Raw genomic sequence first — 20,739 nt, 5'->3', positions numbered from 1 at the left:
GCACCAGGGCCAAGTCGGGCTGGTTTGATTGTACCAAGTGCGTCCTGCAATCTGCCATCCAGAAGCGGGGCAGCTGAGTTTTTTTTGCCAGAGAAATGTGCCGAGGTTTGTGTTTGAGGTCCTATGGCTAGGAGTGGCCAGCTGACTCCTGAAAATCAACCATACGCATGATGGCTTCCAGACCCAAGGTGGCACCAGTGCCAAGTTGGGCTGGTTTGATAGTACCAAATGGCTCCTGCAATCGGCCATCCAGACGCGGGGTAGCTGAGTTTTGTTTGCCAAGGAAAATGGCCGTGGTTGGTTTTGTGGGCCCTGTGGCTGGGAGTGGACGGCTGGCTCCTGAAAATCCACAATACGCAGGATGGTTCCCAGACCCAAGGTTGCACCAGTGCCAAGTTGGGCTGGTTTGATAGTACCAAGTGGCTCCTGCAATCTGCCATCCAGAAGCGGGGCAGCTTACTTTTGTTTGCCAGGGAAACGGGCCGAGGTTTGTGTCTGGGGGCCTATGGCTGGGAGTGACTGGCTGGCTCCTGAAAAGCTACAATAGGCAGGATGGTTACCAGACCCATGGTGGCACCAGTGCCAAGTTGGGCTGGTTTGATAGTACCAAGTGGCGCCTGCAATCTGCCATCCAGAAGCTGGGCAGCTGAGTTTTCTTTGCCAGAGAAAAGGGCCGTGGGTTGTGTTTGGGGGCATATGGCTGGGAGTAGCCGGCTGGCCCCTGAAAATCCACGCTAGGCAGGATGGTTCCCAGACCCAAGGTGGCACCAGTGCCAAGTCGGGCTGGTTTGATGGTGCAAAGTGGCTCCTGCAATCTCCATCCAGAAGCGGGGATCCTGAGTTTTGTTTGCCAGGGAAATGGGCCGTGGTTTGTGATTGGGGGCGTATGGCTGGGAGTGACCGGCTGGCTCCTGAAAATCCACAATAGGCAGGATGGTTCCCAGACCAAAGGTTGCACCAGTGGCAAGTCGGGCTGGTTTGATAGTACCAAGTGGCTCCTGCAATTTGCCATCCAGAAGAGGGGCAGTTGAGTTTTGTTTGCCAGAGAAAAGGGCCGAGGTTTGTGTTTGGGGGCATATGGCTGGGAGTGGCCGGCTGGCTCCTTAAAATCCATGCTAGGCAGGATGGTTCCCAGATCCAAGGTGATACCAGTGCCAAGTTGGGCTGGTTTGATAGTCCCAAGTGGCTCCTGCAAACTGCCATCCAGAAGCGGGGCAGCTGAATTTTGTTTTCCAGGGAAATGGGCCGTGGTTTGTGTTTGGGGGCATATGGCTGAGAGTGGCCGGCTGGCCCCTGAAAATCCACGATAGGCAGGATGGTTCCCAGATCCGAGGTGGCACCAGTGCCAAGTCGGGCTGGTTCTATGGTTCAAAGTGACTCCTGAAATCTGCCATCCAGAAGCGGGGTAGCTGATTTTTGTTTGCCAGAGAAATGGTCCCTGGTTTGTTTTTGGGGCATATGGCTAGGAGTGGCCGGCTGGCTCCTGAAAATCCACGCTAGGCAGGATGGTTCCCAGACCCAAGGTGGCACCAGTGCCAAGTCGGGCTGGTTTGATGGTGCAAAGTGGCTCCTGCAATCTCCATCCAGAAGCGGGGATCCTGAGTTTTGTTTGCCAGGGAAATGGGCCGTGGTTTGTTACTGGGGGCGTATGGCTGGGAGTGTCCAGCTGTCTCCTTAAAATGCATGATACGCAGAATGGTAACCAGACCCATGGTGGCACCAGTGCCAAGTCGGGCTGTTCTTGTAGTACCAAGTGCGTCCTGCAATCTGCCATCCAGAAGGGGGGCAGTTGAGTTTTGTTGGCCAGAGAAAATGTCCGTGGTTTGCTTTTGGAGGCATACGGCTGGGAGTGGCCGTCTGGCTCCTTAGAATCCATGAAAGGCAGGATGGTTCCCAGACCCAATGAGGCACCTGTGCCAAGTCGGGCTGCTTTGACAGTACCGAGTGGCTCCTACAATCTGCCATCCAGAAGCGGGGCAGCTTAGTTTCCTTTGCCAGGGAAATGGGCTGAGGTTTGTGTCTGGGGGCCTATGGCTGGGAGTGACCGGCTGGCTCCTGAAAAGCTACGATAGGCAGGATGGTTACCAGACCCATGGTGGCACCTGTGCTGGGCTGGTTTGATAGTACCAAGTGGCTCCTGCAATCTGCCATCAAAAATTTGGCAGGCGAGTTTTGTTTTCCAGGGAAAAGCGCCGTTGTTTGTGTTTGGTGCATATGGCTGGGAGTGGCCGGCTGGCTCCTTAGAATCCACGATACACAGGATGGTTCCCAGACCCAAGGTGGCACCAGTGCCAAGTCGAGCTGGTTTGACAGTACCAAGTGGCTCCTGCAATCTGCCATCCAGAAGCGGGGCACATAAGTTTTGTTTGCCAGAAAAAAGTGCCGTGATTTATGTTCCGGGCCTGTGGCTAGGAGTAGCCGGCTGGCTCCTTAAAATCCACGATACGCAGGATGGTTCCCAGACCTAAGGTTGCACCAGTGCCAAGTTGGGCTGGTTTGATAGTACCAAGTGGCTCCTGCAATCTGCCATCCAGAAGCGGGGCAGCTTACTTTTGTTTGCCAGGGAAACGGGCCGAGGTTTGTGTCTGGGGGCCTATCGCTGGGAGTGACCGGCTGGCTCCTGAAAAGCTACGATAGGCAGGATGGTTACCAGACCCATGGTGGCACCAGTGCCAAGTTGGGCTGGTTTGATAGTACCAAGTGCCTCCTGCAATCTGCCATCAAAAAGTTGGCAGGCGAGTTTTGTTTGCCAGGGAAATGGGCCATTGTTTGTGTTTGGGGGCCTGTGGCTGGGAGTGGCCGGCTGGCTCCTTAGAATCCACGAAACGCAGGATGGTTCCCAGAGCCAAGGTGGCACCAGTGCCAAGTCGGGCTGGTTGGATAGTAGCAAGTGCCTCCTGCAATCTGCCATCCAGAAGCGGGGCAGCTAAGTTGTGATTGCCAGAAGAAAGGGCCGTTGTTTTTTTGGGGGCCTGTGGCTGGGAGTAGCCGACTGGCTCCTTAAAATCCACGATAGGCAGGACGGTAACCAGACCCAAGGTGGCACCAGTGCCAAGTCGGGTTGGTTTGACAGTGTCAAGTGCCTCCTGCAATCTCCCATCCAGAAGCGGGGCAGCTGAGTTTTTTTTGCCAGGGAAACGGGCCGTTGTTTTTGATTGGGGTCTGTGGCCGAGAGTGGTCGGCTGGCTCCTGACAATCCACAATACGCAGGATGGTTCCCAGACCCAAGGTGGAATCAGTGCAAAGTCGGGCTGGTTTGATAGTACCAAGTGGCTCCTGCAATCTGCCATCCAGAAGCTGGGAAGCTGAGTTTTGTTTGCCAGAGAAAAGGGCCATGGGTTGTGTTTGGGTGCATATGGCTGGGAGTGGCCGGCTGGCTCCTGAAAATCCACCATAGGCAGGATGGTTCCCAGATCCAAGGTGGTACCAGTGCCAAGTTGGGCTGGTTTGATAGTCCCAAGTGGCTCCTGCAAACCGCCATCCAGATGCGGGGCAGCTGAGTTTTGTTTGCCAGGGAAATGGGACGTGGTTTGTGTTTGGGGGCCTGTGGCTGGGAGTGGCCGGCTGTTTCCTGAAAATCCACGATAGGCAGGATGGTTCCCAGAGCCAAGGTGGCACCAGTGCCAAGTCAAGCTGTTTTTTGTAGTACCATGTGCGTCCTGCAATTTGCCATCCAGAAGAGGGGCAGTTGAGTTTTGTTTGCCAGAGAAAAGGGCCGTGGTTTCTGTTTGGGGGCATATGGCTGAGAGTGGCCGGCTGGCCCCTGAAAATCCACAATAGGCAGGATGGTTCCCAGATCCAAGGTGGCACCAGTGCCATGTCGGGCTGGTTTGATGGTGCAAAGTGGCTCCTGCAATCTCAATCCAGAAGCGGGGATCCTGAGTTTTGTTTGCCAGGGAAAAGGGCCGTGGTTTGTGTTTGGGGGCATATGGCTGGGAGTGGCCAGCTGGCTCCTTAAAATGCACGATAGGCAGGATGGTTACCAGACCCATGGTGGCACCAGTGCGAAGTCGGGCTGTTTTTGTAGTACCAAGTGCGTCCTACAATTTGCCATCCAGAAGAGGGGCAGTTGAGTTTTGTTTGCCAGAGAAAAGGGCCGAGGTTTGTGTTTGGGGGCATATGGCTGAGAGTGGCCGGCTGGCCCCTGAAAATCCACGCTAGGCAGGATGGTTCCCAGATCCAAGGTGGTACCAGTGCCAAGTTGGGCTGGTTTGATAGTCCCAAGTGGCTCCTGCAAACTGCCATCCAGATGCGGGGCAGCTGAGTTTTGTTTGCCAGGGAAATGGGCCGTGGTTTGTGTTTGGGGGCCTGTGGCTGGGAGTGGCCGGCTGTTTCCTGAAAATCCACGATAGGCAGGATGGTTCCCAGAGCCAAGGTGGCACCAGTGCCAAGTTGAGCTGGTTTGATAGTACCAAGTGGCTCCCGCAATCTGCCATCCAGAAGCGGGGCAGCTTACTTTTGTTTGCCAGGGAAACGTGCCAAGGTTTGTGTCTGGGGGCCTATGGCCAGCAGTGTTCGGCTGGTTCCTGAATATGTACGATACGCAGGATGGTTCCCAGATCCAAGGTGGCACCAGTGCCAAGTTGGGCTGGTTTGATAGTACCAAGTGGCTCCTGCAATCTGCCATCCAGAAGCGGGGCAGCTTACTTTTGTTTGCTAGGGAAACGGGCTGAGGTTTTTGTCTGGGGGCATATGGCTGGGAGTGACCGGCTGGCTCTTGAAAATCCACAATAGGCAGGATGGTTCCCAGACCAAAGATAGCACCAAAGCAAAGTCAGGCTGGTTTGATAGTACCAAGTGGCTCCTGCAATTTGCCATCCAGAAGAGGGGCAGTTGAGTTTTGTTTGCCAAAGAAAAAGGCCGTGGTTTGTGTTTGGGGGCCTATGGCTGAGAGTGGCCGGCTGGCCCCTGAAAATCCACGCTAGGCAGGATGGTTCCCAGATCCAAGGTGGCACCAGTGCCAAGTCCGGCTGGTTTGATGGTGCAAAGTGACTCCTGCAATCTGCCATCCAGAAGCGGGGCAGCTTAGTTTCCTTTGCCAGGGAAACGGGCTGAGGTTTGTGTCTGGGGGCCTATGGCCAGCAGTGTTCGGCTGGTTCCTGAATATGTACGATACGCAGGATGGTTCCCAGATCCAAGGTGGCACCAGTGCCAAGTTGGGCTGGTTTGATAGTACCAAGTGGCTCCTGCAATCTGCCATCCAGAAGCGGGGCAGCTTACTTTTGTTTGCTAGGGAAACGGGCCGAGGTTTTTGTCTGGGGGCATATGGCTGAGAGTGGCCGGCTGGCTCTTGAAAATCCACAATAGGCAGGATGGTTCCCAGACCAAAGATAGCACCAAAGCAAAGTCAGGCTGGTTTGATAGTACCAAGTGGCTCCTGCAATTTGCCATCCAGAAGAGGGGCAGTTGAGTTTTGTTTGCCAAAGAAAAAGGCCGTGGTTTGTGTTTGGGGGCCTATGGCTGAGAGTGGCCGGCTGGCCCCTGAAAATCCACGCTAGGCAGGATGGTTCCCAGATCCAAGGTGGCACCAGTGCCAAGTCCGGCTGGTTTGATGGTGCAAAGTGACTCCTGCAATCTGCCATCCAGAAGCGGGGCAGCTTAGTTTCCTTTGCCAGGGAAACGGGCTGAGGTTTGTGTCTGGGGGCTATGGCTGGGAGTGACCGGCTGGCTCCTGAAAAGCTACGATAGGCAGGATGGTTACCAGACCCATGGTGGCACCAGTGCCAAGTTGGGCTGGTTTGATAGTACCAAGTGGCTCCTGCAATCTGCCATCAAAAATTTGGCAGGCGAGTTTTGTTTTCCAGGGAAAAGCGCCGTTGTTTGTGTTTGGGTGCATATGGCTGGGAGTGGCCGGCTGGCTCCTCAGAATCCACGATACACAGGATGGTTCCCAGACCCAAGGTGGCACCAGTGCCAAGTTGAGCTGGTTTGATAGTACCAAGTGCCTCCTGCAATCTGCCATCCAGAAGCGGGGCAGCTAACTTTTGTTTGCCAGAGAAACGGGCCGAGGTTTGTGTCTGGAGGCATATGGCTGGGAGTGACCGGCTGGCTCCTGAAAATCCACAATAGGCAGGATGGTTCCCAGACCAAAGGTTGCACCAGTGGCAAGTCGGGCTGGTTTGATAGTACCAAGTGGCTCCTGCAATTTGCCATCCAGAAGAGGGGCAGTTGAGTTTTGTTTGCCAGAGAAAAAGGCCGTGGTTTGTTTTTGGGGGCATATGGCTGAGAGTGGCCGGCTGGCCCCTGAAAATCCACGATAGGCAGGATGGTTCCCAGATCCAAGGTGGCACCAGGGCCAAGTCGGGCTGGTTTGATTGTACCAAGTGCGTCCTGCAATCTGCCATCCAGAAGCGGGGCAGCTGAGTTTTTTTTGCCAGAGAAATGTGCCGAGGTTTGTGTTTGAGGTCCTATTGGTAGGAGTGGCCAGCTGACTCCTGAAAATCAACGATACGCATGATGGCTTCCAGACCCAAGGTGGCACCAGTGCCAAGTTGGGCTGGTTTGATAGTACCAAATGGCTCCTGCAATCGGCCATCCAGACGCGGGGTAGCTGAGTTTTGTTTGCCAAGGAAAATGGCCGTGGTTGGTTTTGTGGGCCCTGTGGCTGGGAGTGGACGGCTGGCTCCTGAAAATCCACAATACGCAGGATGGTTCCCAGACCCAAGGTTGCACCAGTGCCAAGTTGGGCTGGTTTGATAGTACCAAGTGGCTCCTGCAATTTGCCATCCAGAAGAGGGGCAGTTGAGTTTTGTTTGCCAGAGAAAAAGGCCGTGGTTTGTTTTTGGGGGCATATGGCTGAGAGTGGCCGGCTGGCCCCTGAAAATCTACGCTAGGCAGGATGGTTCCCAGATCCAAGGTGGCACCAGGGCCAAGTCGGGCTGGTTTGATTGTACCAAGTGCGTCCTGCAATCTGCCATCCAGAAGCGGGGCAGCTGAGTTTTTTTTGCCAGAGAAATGTGCCGAGGTTTGTGTTTGAGGTCCTATGGCTAGGAGTGGCCAGCTGACTCCTGAAAATCAACCATACGCATGATGGCTTCCAGACCCAAGGTGGCACCAGTGCCAAGTTGGGCTGGTTTGATAGTACCAAATGGCTCCTGCAATCGGCCATCCAGACGCGGGGTAGCTGAGTTTTGTTTGCCAAGGAAAATGGCCGTGGTTGGTTTTGTGGGCCCTGTGGCTGGGAGTGGACGGCTGGCTCCTGAAAATCCACAATACGCAGGATGGTTCCCAGACCCAAGGTTGCACCAGTGCCAAGTTGGGCTGGTTTGATAGTACCAAGTGGCTCCTGCAATCTGCCATCCAGAAGCGGGGCAGCTTACTTTTGTTTGCCAGGGAAACGGGCCGAGGTTTGTGTCTGGGGGCCTATGGCTGGGAGTGACTGGCTGGCTCCTGAAAAGCTACAATAGGCAGGATGGTTACCAGACCCATGGTGGCACCAGTGCCAAGTTGGGCTGGTTTGATAGTACCAAGTGGCGCCTGCAATCTGCCATCCAGAAGCTGGGCAGCTGAGTTTTCTTTGCCAGAGAAAAGGGCCGTGGGTTGTGTTTGGGGGCATATGGCTGGGAGTGGCCGGCTGGCCCCTGAAAATCCACGCTAGGCAGGATGGTTCCCAGACCCAAGGTGGCACCAGTGCCAAGTCGGGCTGGTTTGATGGTGCAAAGTGGCTCCTGCAATCTCCATCCAGAAGCGGGGATCCTGAGTTTTGTTTGCCAGGGAAATGGGCCGTGGTTTGTGATTGGGGGCGTATGGCTGGGAGTGTCCAGCTGGCTCCTTAAAATGCATGATACGCAGAATGGTAACCAGACCCACGGTGGCACCAGAGCCAAGTCGGGCTGTTTTTGTAGTACCAAGTGCGTCCTGCAATTTGCCATCCAGAAGAGGGGCATTTGAGTTTTGTTTGCCAGAGAAAAGGGCCGAGGTTTGTGTTTGGGGGCATATGGCTGGGAGTGGCCGGCTGGCTCCTTAAAATCCATGCTAGGCAGGATGGTTCCCAGATCCAAGGTGATACCAGTGCCAAGTTGGGCTGGTTTGATAGTCCCAAGTGGCTCCTGCAAACTGCCATCCAGAAGCGGGGCAGCTGAATTTTGTTTGCCAGGGAAATGGGCCGTGGTTTGTGTTTGGGGGCATATGGCTGAGAGTGGCCGGCTGGCCCCTGAAAATCCACGATAGGCAGGATGGTTCCCAGATCCGAGGTGGCACCAGTGCCAAGTCGGGCTGGTTCTATGGTTCAAAGTGACTCCTGAAATCTGCCATCCAGAAGCGGGGCAGCTGATTTTTTTTTGCCAGAGAAATGGTCCCTGGTTTGTTTTTGTGGCATATGGCTAGGAGTGGCCGGCTGGCTCCTGAAAATCCACGCTAGGCAGGATGGTTCCCAGACCCAAGGTGGCACCAGTGCCATGTCGGGCTGGTTTGATGGTGCAAAGTGGCTCCTGCAATCTCCATCCAGAAGCGGGGATCCTGAGTTTTGTTTGCCAGGGAAATGGGCCGTGGTTTGTTACTGGGGGCGTATGGCTGGGAGTGTCCAGCTGTCTCCTTAAAATGCATGATACGCAGAATGGTAACCAGACCCATGGTGGCACCAGTGCCAAGTCGGGCTGTTCTTGTAGTACCAAGTGCGTCCTGCAATCTGCCATCCAGAAGGGGGGCAGTTGAGTTTTGTTGGCCAGAGAAAATGTCCGTGGTTTGCTTTTGGAGGCATACGGCTGGGAGTGGCCGTCTGGCTCCTTAGAATCCATGAAAGGCAGGATGGTTCCCAGACCCAATGAGGCACCTGTGCCAAGTCGGGCTGCTTTGACAGTACCGAGTGGCTCCTACAATCTGCCATCCAGAAGCGGGGCAGCTTAGTTTCCTTTGCCAGGGAAATGGGCTGAGGTTTGTGTCTGGGGGCCTATGGCTGGGAGTGACCGGCTGGCTCCTGAAAAGCTACGATAGGCAGGATGGTTACCAGACCCATGGTGGCACCAGTGCTGGGCTGGTTTGATAGTACCAAGTGGCTCCTGCAATCTGCCATCAAAAATTTGGCAGGCGAGTTTTGTTTTCCAGGGAAAAGCGCCGTTGTTTGTGTTTGGGTGCATATGGCTGGGAGTGGCCGGCTGGCTCCTTAGAATCCACGATACACAGGATGGTTCCCAGACCCAAGGTGGCACCAGTGCCAAGTCGAGCTGGTTTGACAGTACCAAGTGGCTCCTGCAATCTGCCATCCAGAAGCGGGGCACATAAGTTTTGTTTGCCAGAAAAAAGTGCCGTGATTTATGTTCCGGGCCTGTGGCTAGGAGTAGCCGGCTGGCTCCTTAAAATCCACGATACGCAGGATGGTTCCCAGACCTAAGGTTGCACCAGTGCCAAGTTGGGCTGGTTTGATAGTACCAAGTGGCTCCTGCAATCTGCCATCCAGAAGCGGGGCAGCTTACTTTTGTTTGCCAGGGAAACGGGCCGAGGTTTGTGTCTGGGGGCCTATCGCTGGGAGTGACCGGCTGGCTCCTGAAAAGCTACGATAGGCAGGATGGTTACCAGACCCATGGTGGCACCAGTGCCAAGTTGGGCTGGTTTGATAGTACCAAGTGCCTCCTGCAATCTGCCATCAAAAAGTTGGCAGGCGAGTTTTGTTTGCCAGGGAAATGGGCCATTGTTTGTGTTTGGGGGCCTGTGGCTGGGAGTGGCCGGCTGGCTCCTTAGAATCCACGAAACGCAGGATGGTTCCCAGAGCCAAGGTGGCACCAGTGCCAAGTCGGGCTGGTTGGATAGTAGCAAGTGCCTCCTGCAATCTGCCATCCAGAAGCGGGGCAGCTAAGTTTTGATTGCCAGAAGAAAGGGCCGTTGTTTTTTTGGGGGCCTGTGGCTGGGAGTAGCCGACTGGCTCCTTAAAATCCACGATAGGCAGGACGGTAACCAGACCAAAGGTGGCACCAGTGCCAAGTCGGGTTGGTTTGACAGTGTCAAGTGCCTCCTGCAATCTCCCATCCAGAAGCGGGGCAGCTGAGTTTTTTTTGCCAGGGAAACGGGCCGTTGTTTTTGATTGGGGTCTGTGGCCGAGAGTGGTCGGCTGGCTCCTGACAATCCACAATACGCAGGATGGTTCCCAGACCCAAGGTGGCACCAGTGCAAAGTCGGGCTGGTTTGATAGTACCAAGTGGCTCCTGCAATCTGCCATCCAGAAGCTGGGAAGCTGAGTTTTGTTTGCCAGAGAAAAGGGCCATGGGTTGTGTTTGGGTGCATATGGCTGGGAGTGGCCGGCTGGCTCCTGAAAATCCACGATAGGCAGGATGGTTCCCAGATCCAAGGTGGTACCAGTGCCAAGTTGGGCTGGTTTGATAGTCCCAAGTGGCTCCTGCAAACCGCCATCCAGATGCGGGGCAGCTGAGTTTTGTTTGCCAGGGAAATGGGACGTGGTTTGTGTTTGGGGGCCTGTGGCTGGGAGTGGCCGGCTGTTTCCTGAAAATCCACGATAGGCAGGATGGTTCCCAGAGCCAAGGTGGCACCAGTGCCAAGTCAAGCTGTTTTTTGTAGTACCATGTGCGTCCTGCAATTTGCCATCCAGAAGAGGGGCAGTTGAGTTTTGTTTGCCAGAGAAAAGGGCCGTGGTTTCTGTTTGGGGGCATATGGCTGAGAGTGGCCGGCTGGCCCCTGAAAATCCACAATAGGCAGGATGGTTCCCAGATCCAAGGTGGCACCAGTGCCATGTCGGGCTGGTTTGATGGTGCAAAGTGGCTCCTGCAATCTCAATCCAGAAGCGGGGATCCTGAGTTTTGTTTGCCAGGGAAAAGGGCCGTGGTTTGTGTTTGGGGGCATATGGCTGGGAGTGGCCAGCTGGCTCCTTAAAATGCACGATAGGCAGGATGGTTACCAGACCCATGGTGGCACCAGTGCGAAGTCGGGCTGTTTTTGTAGTACCAAGTGCGTCCTACAATTTGCCATCCAGAAGAGGGGCAGTTGAGTTTTGTTTGCCAGAGAAAAGGGCCGAGGTTTGTGTTTGGGGGCATATGGCTGAGAGTGGCCGGCTGGCCCCTGAAAATCCATGCTAGGCAGGATGGTTCCCAGACCAAAGATAGCACCAAAGCAAAGTCAGGCTGGTTTGATAGTACCAAGTGGCTCCTGCAATTTGCCATCCAGAAGAGGGGCAGTTGAGTTTTGTTTGCCAAAGAAAAAGGCCGTGGTTTGTGTTTGGGGGCCTATGGCTGAGAGTGGCCGGCTGGCCCCTGAAAATCCACGCTAGGCAGGATGGTTCCCAGATCCAAGGTGGCACCAGTGCCAAGTCCGGCTGGTTTGATGGTGCAAAGTGACTCCTGCAATCTGCCATCCAGAAGCGGGGCAGCTTAGTTTCCTTTGCCAGGGAAACGGGCTGAGGTTTGTGTCTGGGGGCCTATGGCCAGCAGTGTTCGGCTGGTTCCTGAATATGTACGATACGCAGGATGGTTCCCAGATCCAAGGTGGCACCAGTGCCAAGTTGGGCTGGTTTGATAGTACCAAGTGGCTCCTGCAATCTGCCATCCAGAAGCGGGGCAGCTTACTTTTGTTTGCTAGGGAAACGGGCCGAGGTTTTTGTCTGGGGGCATATGGCTGAGAGTGGCCGGCTGGCTCTTGAAAATCCACAATAGGCAGGATGGTTCCCAGACCAAAGATAGCACCAAAGCAAAGTCAGGCTGGTTTGATAGTACCAAGTGGCTCCTGCAATTTGCCATCCAGAAGAGGGGCAGTTGAGTTTTGTTTGCCAAAGAAAAAGGCCGTGGTTTGTGTTTGGGGGCCTATGGCTGAGAGTGGCCGGCTGGCCCCGGAAAATCCACGCTAGGCAGGATGGTTCCCAGATCCAAGGTGGCACCAGTGCCAAGTCCGGCTGGTTTGATGGTGCAAAGTGACTCCTGCAATCTGCCATCCAGAAGCGGGGCAGCTTAGTTTCCTTTGCCAGGGAAACGGGCTGAGGTTTGTGTCTGGGGGCTATGGCTGGGAGTGACCGGCTGGCTCCTGAAAAGCTACGATAGGCAGGATGGTTACCAGACCCATGGTGGCACCAGTGCCAAGTTGGGCTGGTTTGATAGTACCAAGTGGCTCCTGCAATCTGCCATCAAAAATTTGGCAGGCGAGTTTTGTTTTCCAGGGAAAAGCGCCGTTGTTTGTGTTTGGGTGCATATGGCTGGGAGTGGCCGGCTGGCTCCTCAGAATCCACGATACACAGGATGGTTCCCAGACCCAAGGTGGCACCAGTGCCAAGTTGAGCTGGTTTGATAGTACCAAGTGCCTCCTGCAATCTGCCATCCAGAAGCGGGGCAGCTAACTTTTGTTTGCCAGAGAAACGGGCCGAGGTTTGTGTCTGGAGGCATATGGCTGGGAGTGACCGGCTGGCTCCTGAAAATCCACAATAGGCAGGATGGTTCCCAGACCAAAGGTTGCACCAGTGGCAAGTCGGGCTGGTTTGATAGTACCAAGTGGCTCCTGCAATTTGCCATCCAGAAGAGGGGCAGTTGAGTTTTGTTTGCCAGAGAAAAAGGCCGTGGTTTGTTTTTGGGGGCATATGGCTGAGAGTGGCCGGCTGGCCCCTGAAAATCCACGATAGGCAGGATGGTTCCCAGATCCAAGGTGGCACCAGGGCCAAGTCGGGCTGGTTTGATTGTACCAAGTGCGTCCTGCAATCTGCCATCCAGAAGCGGGGCAGCTGAGTTTTTTTTGCCAGAGAAATGTGCCGAGGTTTGTGTTTGAGGTCCTATTGGTAGGAGTGGCCAGCTGACTCCTGAAAATCAACGATACGCATGATGGCTTCCAGACCCAAGGTGGCACCAGTGCCAAGTTGGGCTGGTTTGATAGTACCAAATGGCTCCTGCAATCGGCCATCCAGACGCGGGGTAGCTGAGTTTTGTTTGCCAAGGAAAATGGCCGTGGTTGGTTTTGTGGGCCCTGTGGCTGGGAGTGGACGGCTGGCTCCTGAAAATCCACAATACGCAGGATGGTTCCCAGACCCAAGGTTGCACCAGTGCCAAGTTGGGCTGGTTTGATAGTACCAAGTGGCTCCTGCAATTTGCCATCCAGAAGAGGGGCAGTTGAGTTTTGTTTGCCAGAGAAAAAGGCCGTGGTTTGTTTTTGGGGGCATATGGCTGAGAGTGGCCGGCTGGCCCCTGAAAATCTACGCTAGGCAGGATGGTTCCCAGATCCAAGGTGGCACCAGGGCCAAGTCGGGCTGGTTTGATTGTACCAAGTGCGTCCTGCAATCTGCCATCCAGAAGCGGGGCAGCTGAGTTTTTTTTGCCAGAGAAATGTGCCGAGGTTTGTGTTTGAGGTCCTATGGCTAGGAGTGGCCAGCTGACTCCTGAAAATCAACCATACGCATGATGGCTTCCAGACCCAAGGTGGCACCAGTGCCAAGTTGGGCTGGTTTGATAGTACCAAATGGCTCCTGCAATCGGCCATCCAGACGCGGGGTAGCTGAGTTTTGTTTGCCAAGGAAAATGGCCGTGGTTGGTTTTGTGGGCCCTGTGGCTGGGAGTGGACGGCTGGCTCCTGAAAATCTACAATACGCAGGATGGTTCCCAGACCCAAGGTTGCACCAGTGCCAAGTTGGGCTGGTTTGATAGTACCAAGTGGCTCCTGCAATCTGCCATCCAGAAGCGGGGCAGCTTACTTTTTTTTGCCAGGGAAACGGGCCGAGGTTTGTGTCTGGGGGCCTATGGCTGGGAGTGACTGGCTGGCTCCTGAAAAGCTACAATAGGCAGGATGGTTCCCAGAGCCAAGGTGGCACCAGTGCCAAGTCAAGCTGTTTTTTGTAGTACCATGTGCGTCCTGCAATTTGCCATCCAGAAGAGGGGCAGTTGAGTTTTGTTTGCCAGAGAAAAGGGCCGTGGTTTCTGTTTGGGGGCATATGGCTGAGAGTGGCCGGCTGGCCCCTGAAAATCCACAATAGGCAGGATGGTTCCCAGATCCAAGGTGGCACCAGTGCCATGTCGGGCTGGTTTGATGGTGCAAAGTGGCTCCTGCAATCTCAATCCAGAAGCGGGGATCCTGAGTTTTGTTTGCCAGGGAAAAGGGCCGTGGTTTGTGTTTGGGGGCATATGGCTGGGAGTGGCCAGCTGGCTCCTTAAAATGCACGATAGGCAGGATGGTTACCAGACCCATGGTGGCACCAGTGCGAAGTCGGGCTGTTTTTGTAGTACCAAGTGCGTCCTACAATTTGCCATCCAGAAGAGGGGCAGTTGAGTTTTGTTTGCCAGAGAAAAGGGCCGAGGTTTGTGTTTGGGGGCATATGGCTGAGAGTGGCCGGCTGGCCCCTGAAAATCCATGCTAGGCAGGATGGTTCCCAGATCCAAGGTGGTACCAGTGCCAAGTTGGGCTGGTTTGATAGTCCCAAGTGGCTCCTGCAAACTGCCATCCAGATGCGGGGCAGCTGAGTTTTGTTTGCCAGGGAAATGGGCCGTGGTTTGTGTTTGGGGGCCTGTGGCTGGGAGTGGCCGGCTGTTTCCTGAAAATCCACGATAGGCAGGATGGTTCCCAGAGCCAAGGTGGCACCAGTGCCAAGTTGAGCTGGTTTGATAGTACCAAGTGGCTCCCGCAATCTGCCATCCAGAAGCGGGGCAGCTTACTTTTGTTTGCCAGGGAAACGTGCCAAGGTTTGTGTCTGGGGGCCTATGGCCAGCAGTGTTCGGCTGGTTCCTGAATATGTACGATAGGCAGGATGGTTCCCAGATCCAAGGTGGCACCAGTGCCAAGTTGGGCTGGTTTGATAGTACCAAGTGGCTCCTGCAATCTGCCATCCAGAAGCGGGGCAGCTTACTTTTGTTTGCTAGGGAAACGGGCCGAGGTTTTTGTCTGGGGGCATATGGCTGAGAGTGACCGGCTGGCTCTTGAAAATCCACAATAGGCAGGATGGTTCCCAGACCAAAGATAGCACCAAAGCAAAGTCAGGCTGGTTTGATAGTACCAAGTGGCTCCTGCAATTTGCCATCCAGAAGAGGGGCAGTTGAGTTTTGTTTGCCAAAGAAAAAGGCCGTGGTTTGTGTTTGGGGGCCTATGGCTGAGAGTGGCCGGCTGGCCCCTGAAAATCCACGCTAGGCAGGATGGTTCCCAGATCCAAGGTGGCACCAGTGCCAAGTCCGGCTGGTTTGATGGTGCAAAGTGACTCCTGCAATCTGCCATCCAGAAGCGGGGCAGCTTAGTTTCCTTTGCCAGGGAAACGGGCTGAGGTTTGTGTCTGGGGGCCTATGGCCAGCAGTGTTCGGCTGGTTCCTGAATATGTACGATACGCAGGATGGTTCCCAGATCCAAGGTGGCACCAGTGCCAAGTTGGGCTGGTTTGATAGTACCAAGTGGCTCCTGCAATCTGCCATCCAGAAGCGGGGCAGCTTACTTTTGTTTGCTAGGGAAACGGGCCGAGGTTTTTGTCTGGGGGCATATGGCTGAGAGTGGCCGGCTGGCTCTTGAAAATCCACAATAGGCAGGATGGTTCCCAGACCAAAGATAGCACCAAAGCAAAGTCAGGCTGGTTTGATAGTACCAAGTGGCTCCTGCAATTTGCCATCCAGAAGAGGGGCAGTTGAGTTTTGTTTGCCAAAGAAAAAGGCCGTGGTTTGTGTTTGGGGGCCTATGGCTGAGAGTGGCCGGCTGGCCCCGGAAAATCCACGCTAGGCAGGATGGTTCCCAGATCCAAGGTGGCACCAGTGCCAAGTCCGGCTGGTTTGATGGTGCAAAGTGACTCCTGCAATCTGCCATCCAGAAGCGGGGCAGCTTAGTTTCCTTTGCCAGGGAAACGGGCTGAGGTTTGTGTCTGGGGGCTATGGCTGGGAGTGACCGGCTGGCTCCTGAAAAGCTACGATAGGCAGGATGGTTACCAGACCCATGGTGGCACCAGTGCCAAGTTGGGCTGGTTTGATAGTACCAAGTGGCTCCTGCAATCTGCCATCAAAAATTTGGCAGGCGAGTTTTGTTTTCCAGGGAAAAGCGCCGTTGTTTGTGTTTGGGTGCATATGGCTGGGAGTGGCCGGCTGGCTCCTCAGAATCCACGATACACAGGATGGTTCCCAGACCCAAGGTGGCACCAGTGCCAAGTTGAGCTGGTTTGATAGTACCAAGTGCCTCCTGCAATCTGCCATCCAGAAGCGGGGCAGCTAACTTTTGTTTGCCAGAGAAACGGGCCGAGGTTTGTGTCTGGAGGCATATGGCTGGGAGTGACCGGCTGGCTCCTGAAAATCCACAATAGGCAGGATGGTTCCCAGACCAAAGGTTGCACCAGTGGCAAGTCGGGCTGGTTTGATAGTACCAAGTGGCTCCTGCAATTTGCCATCCAGAAGAGGGGCAGTTGAGTTTTGTTTGCCAGAGAAAAAGGCCGTGGTTTGTTTTTGGGGGCATATGGCTGAGAGTGGCCGGCTGGCCCCTGAAAATCCACGATAGGCAGGATGGTTCCCAGATCCAAGGTGGCACCAGGGCCAAGTCGGGCTGGTTTGATTGTACCAAGTGCGTCCTGCAATCTGCCATCCAGAAGCGGGGCAGCTGAGTTTTTTTTGCCAGAGAAATGTGCCGAGGTTTGTGTTTGAGGTCCTATTGGTAGGAGTGGCCAGCTGACTCCTGAAAATCAACGATACGCATGATGGCTTCCAGACCCAAGGTGGCACCAGTGCCAAGTTGGGCTGGTTTGATAGTACCAAATGGCTCCTGCAATCGGCCATCCAGACGCGGGGTAGCTGAGTTTTGTTTGCCAAGGAAAATGGCCGTGGTTGGTTTTGTGGGCCCTGTGGCTGGGAGTGGACGGCTGGCTCCTGAAAATCCACAATACGCAGGATGGTTCCCAGACCCAAGGTTGCACCAGTGCCAAGTTGGGCTGGTTTGATAGTACCAAGTGGCTCCTGCAATTTGCCATCCAGAAGAGGGGCAGTTGAGTTTTGTTTGCCAGAGAAAAAGGCCGTGGTTTGTTTTTGGGGGCATATGGCTGAGAGTGGCCGGCTGGCCCCTGAAAATCTACGCTAGGCAGGATGGTTCCCAGATCCAAGGTGGCACCAGGGCCAAGTCGGGCTGGTTTGATTGTACCAAGTGCGTCCTGCAATCTGCCATCCAGAAGCGGGGCAGCTGAGTTTTTTTTGCCAGAGAAATGTGCCGAGGTTTGTGTTTGAGGTCCTATGGCTAGGAGTGGCCAGCTGACTCCTGAAAATCAACCATACGCATGATGGCTTCCAGACCCAAGGTGGCACCAGTGCCAAGTTGGGCTGGTTTGATAGTACCAAATGGCTCCTGCAATCGGCCATCCAGACGCGGGGTAGCTGAGTTTTGTTTGCCAAGGAAAATGGCCGTGGTTGGTTTTGTGGGCCCTGTGGCTGGGAGTGGACGGCTGGCTCCTGAAAATCTACAATACGCAGGATGGTTCCCAGACCCAAGGTTGCACCAGTGCCAAGTTGGGCTGGTTTGATAGTACCAAGTGGCTCCTGCAATCTGCCATTCAGAAGCGGGGCAGCTTACTTTTGTTTGCCAGGGAAACGGGCCGAGGTTTGTGTCTGGGGGCCTATGGCTGGGAGTGACTGGCTGGCTCCTGAATTGCTACAATAGGCAGGATGGTTACCAGACCCATGGTGGCACCAGTGCCAAGTTGGGCTGGTTTGATAGTACAAAGTGGCGCCTGCAATCTGCCATCCAGAAGCGGGGCAGCTGAGTTTTCTTTGCCAGAGAAAAGGGCCGTGGGTTGTGTTTGGGGGCATATGGCTGGGAGTGGCCGGCTGGCCCCTGAAAATCCACGCTAGGCAGGATGGTTCCCAGACCCAAGGTGGCACCAGTGCCAAGTCGGGCTGGTTTGATGGTGCAAAGTGGCTCCTGCAATCTCCATCCAGAAGCGGGGATCCTGAGTTTTGTTTGCCAGGGAAATGGGCCGTGGTTTGTGATTGGGGGCGTATGGCTGGGAGTGTCCAGCTGGCTCCTTAAAATGCATGATACGCAGAATGGTAACCAGACCCACGGTGGCACCAGAGCCAAGTCGGGCTGTTTTTGTAGTACCAAGTGCGTCCTGCAATTTGCCATCCAGAAGAGGGGCATTTGAGTTTTGTTTGCCAGAGAAAAGGGCCGAGGTTTGTGTTTGGGGGCATATGGCTGGGAGTGGCCGGCTGGCTCCTTAAAATCCATGCTAGGCAGGATGGTTCCCAGATCCAAGGTGATACCAGTGCCAAGTTGGGCTGGTTTGATAGTCCCAAGTGGCTCCTGCAAACTGCCATCCAGAAGCGGGGCAGCTGAGTTTTTTTTGCCAGAGAAATGGTCCCTGGTTTGTTTTTGTGGCATATGGCTAGGAGTGGCCGGCTGGCTCCTGAAAATCCACGCTAGGCAGGATGGTTCCCAGACCCAAGGTGGCACCAGTGCCATGTCGGGCTGGTTTGATGGTGCAAAGTGGCTCCTGCAATCTCCATCCAGAAGCGGGGATCCTGAGTTTTGTTTGCCAGGGAAATGGGCCGTGGTTTGTTACTGGGGGCGTATGGCTGGGAGTGTCCAGCTGTCTCCTTAAAATGCATGATACGCAGAATGGTAACCAGACCCATGGTGGCACCAGTGCCAAGTCGGGCTGTTCTTGTAGTACCAAGTGCGTCCTGCAATCTGCCATCCAGAAGGGGGGCAGTTGAGTTTTGTTGGCCAGAGAAAATGTCCGTGGTTTGCTTTTGGAGGCATACGGCTGGGAGTGGCCGTCTGGCTCCTTAGAATCCATGAAAGGCAGGATGGTTCCCAGACCCAATGAGGCACCTGTGCCAAGTCGGGCTGCTTTGACAGTACCGAGTGGCTCCTACAATCTGCCATCCAGAAGCGGGGCAGCTTAGTTTCCTTTGCCAGGGAAATGGGCTGAGGTTTGTGTCTGGGGGCCTATGGCTGGGAGTGACCGGCTGGCTCCTGAAAAGCTACGATAGGCAGGATGGTTACCAGACCCATGGTGGCACCAGTGCTGGGCTGGTTTGATAGTACCAAGTGGCTCCTGCAATCTGCCATCAAAAATTTGGCAGGCGAGTTTTGTTTTCCAGGGAAAAGCGCCGTTGTTTGTGTTTCGGTGCATATGGCTGGGAGTGGCCGGCTGGCTCCTTAGAATCCACGATACACAGGATGGTTCCCAGACCCAAGGTGGCACCAGTGCCAAGTCGAGCTGGTTTGACAGTACCAAGTGGCTCCTGCAATCTGCCATCCAGAAGCGGGGCACATAAGTTTTGTTTGCCAGAAAAAAGTGCCGTGATTTATGTTCCGGGCCTGTGGCTAGGAGTAGCCGGCTGGCTCCTTAAAATCCACGATACGCAGGATGGTTCCCAGACCTAAGGTTGCACCAGTGCCAAGTTGGGCTGGTTTGATAGTACCAAGTGGCTCCTGCAATCTGCCATCCAGAAGCGGGGCAGCTTACTTTTGTTTGCCAGGGAAACGGGCCGAGGTTTGTGTCTGGGGGCCTATCGCTGGGAGTGACCGGCTGGCTCCTGAAAAGCTACGATAGGCAGGATGGTTACCAGACCCATGGTGGCACCAGTGCCAAGTTGGGCTGGTTTGATAGTACCAAGTGCCTCCTGCAATCTGCCATCAAAAAGTTGGCAGGCGAGTTTTGTTTGCCAGGGAAATGGGCCATTGTTTGTGTTTGGGGGCCTGTGGCTGGGAGTGGCCGGCTGGCTCCTTAGAATCCACGAAACGCAGGATGGTTCCCAGAGCCAAGGTGGCACCAGTGCCAAGTCGGGCTGGTTGGATAGTAGCAAGTGCCTCCTGCAATCTGCCATCCAGAAGCGGGGCAGCTAAGTTTTGATTGCCAGAAGAAAGGGCCGTTGTTTTTTTGGGGGCCTGTGGCTGGGAGTAGCCGACTGGCTCCTTAAAATCCACGATAGGCAGGACGGTAACCAGACCAAAGGTGGCACCAGTGCCAAGTCGGGTTGGTTTGACAGTGTCAAGTGCCTCCTGCAATCTCCCATCCAGAAGCGGGGCAGCTGAGTTTTTTTTGCCAGGGAAACGGGCCGTTGTTTTTGATTGGGGTCTGTGGCCGAGAGTGGTCGGCTGGCTCCTGACAATCCACAATACGCAGGATGGTTCCCAGACCCAAGGTGGCACCAGTGCAAAGTCGGGCTGGTTTGATAGTACCAAGTGCGTCCTGCAATCTGCCATCCAGAAGCTGGGAAGCTGAGTTTTGTTTGCCAGAGAAAAGGGCCATGGGTTGTGTTTGGGTGCATATGGCTGGGAGTGGCCGGCTGGCTCCTGAAAATCCACGATAGGCAGGATGGTTCCCAGATCCAAGGTTGTACCAGTGCCAAGTTGGGCTGGTTTGATAGTCCCAAGTGGCTCCTGCAAACCGCCATCCAGATGCGGGGCAGCTGAGTTTTGTTTGCCAGGGAAATGGGACGTGGTTTGTGTTTGGGGGCCTGTGGCTGGGAGTGGCCGGCTGTTTCCTGAAAATCCACGATAGGCAGGATGGTTCCCAGAGCCAAGGTGGCACCAGTGCCAAGTCAAGCTGTTTTTTGTAGTACCATGTGCGTCCTGCAATTTGCCATCCAGAAGAGGGGCAGTTGAGTTTTGTTTGCCAGAGAAAAGGGCCGTGGTTTCTGTTTGGGGGCATATGGCTGAGAGTGGCCGGCTGGCCCCTGAAAATCCACAATAGGCAGGATGGTTCCCAGATCCAAGGTGGCACCAGTGCCATGTCGGGCTGGTTTGATGGTGCAAAGTGGCTCCTGCAATCTCAATCCAGAAGCGGGGATCCTGAGTTTTGTTTGCCAGGGAAAAGGGCCGTGGTTTGTGTTTGGGGGCATATGGCTGGGAGTGGCCAGCTGGCTCCTTAAAATGCAC

The sequence above is a fragment of the Melospiza melodia genome, chromosome 5, assembly GCF_035770615.1.
Source record: "Melospiza melodia melodia isolate bMelMel2 chromosome 5, bMelMel2.pri, whole genome shotgun sequence".
NCBI classification, from domain to species: domain Eukaryota; kingdom Metazoa; phylum Chordata; class Aves; order Passeriformes; family Passerellidae; genus Melospiza; species Melospiza melodia.
The sequence above is the reverse complement of the archived record's forward strand: the minus strand, read 5'-3'. Positions refer to the sequence as shown.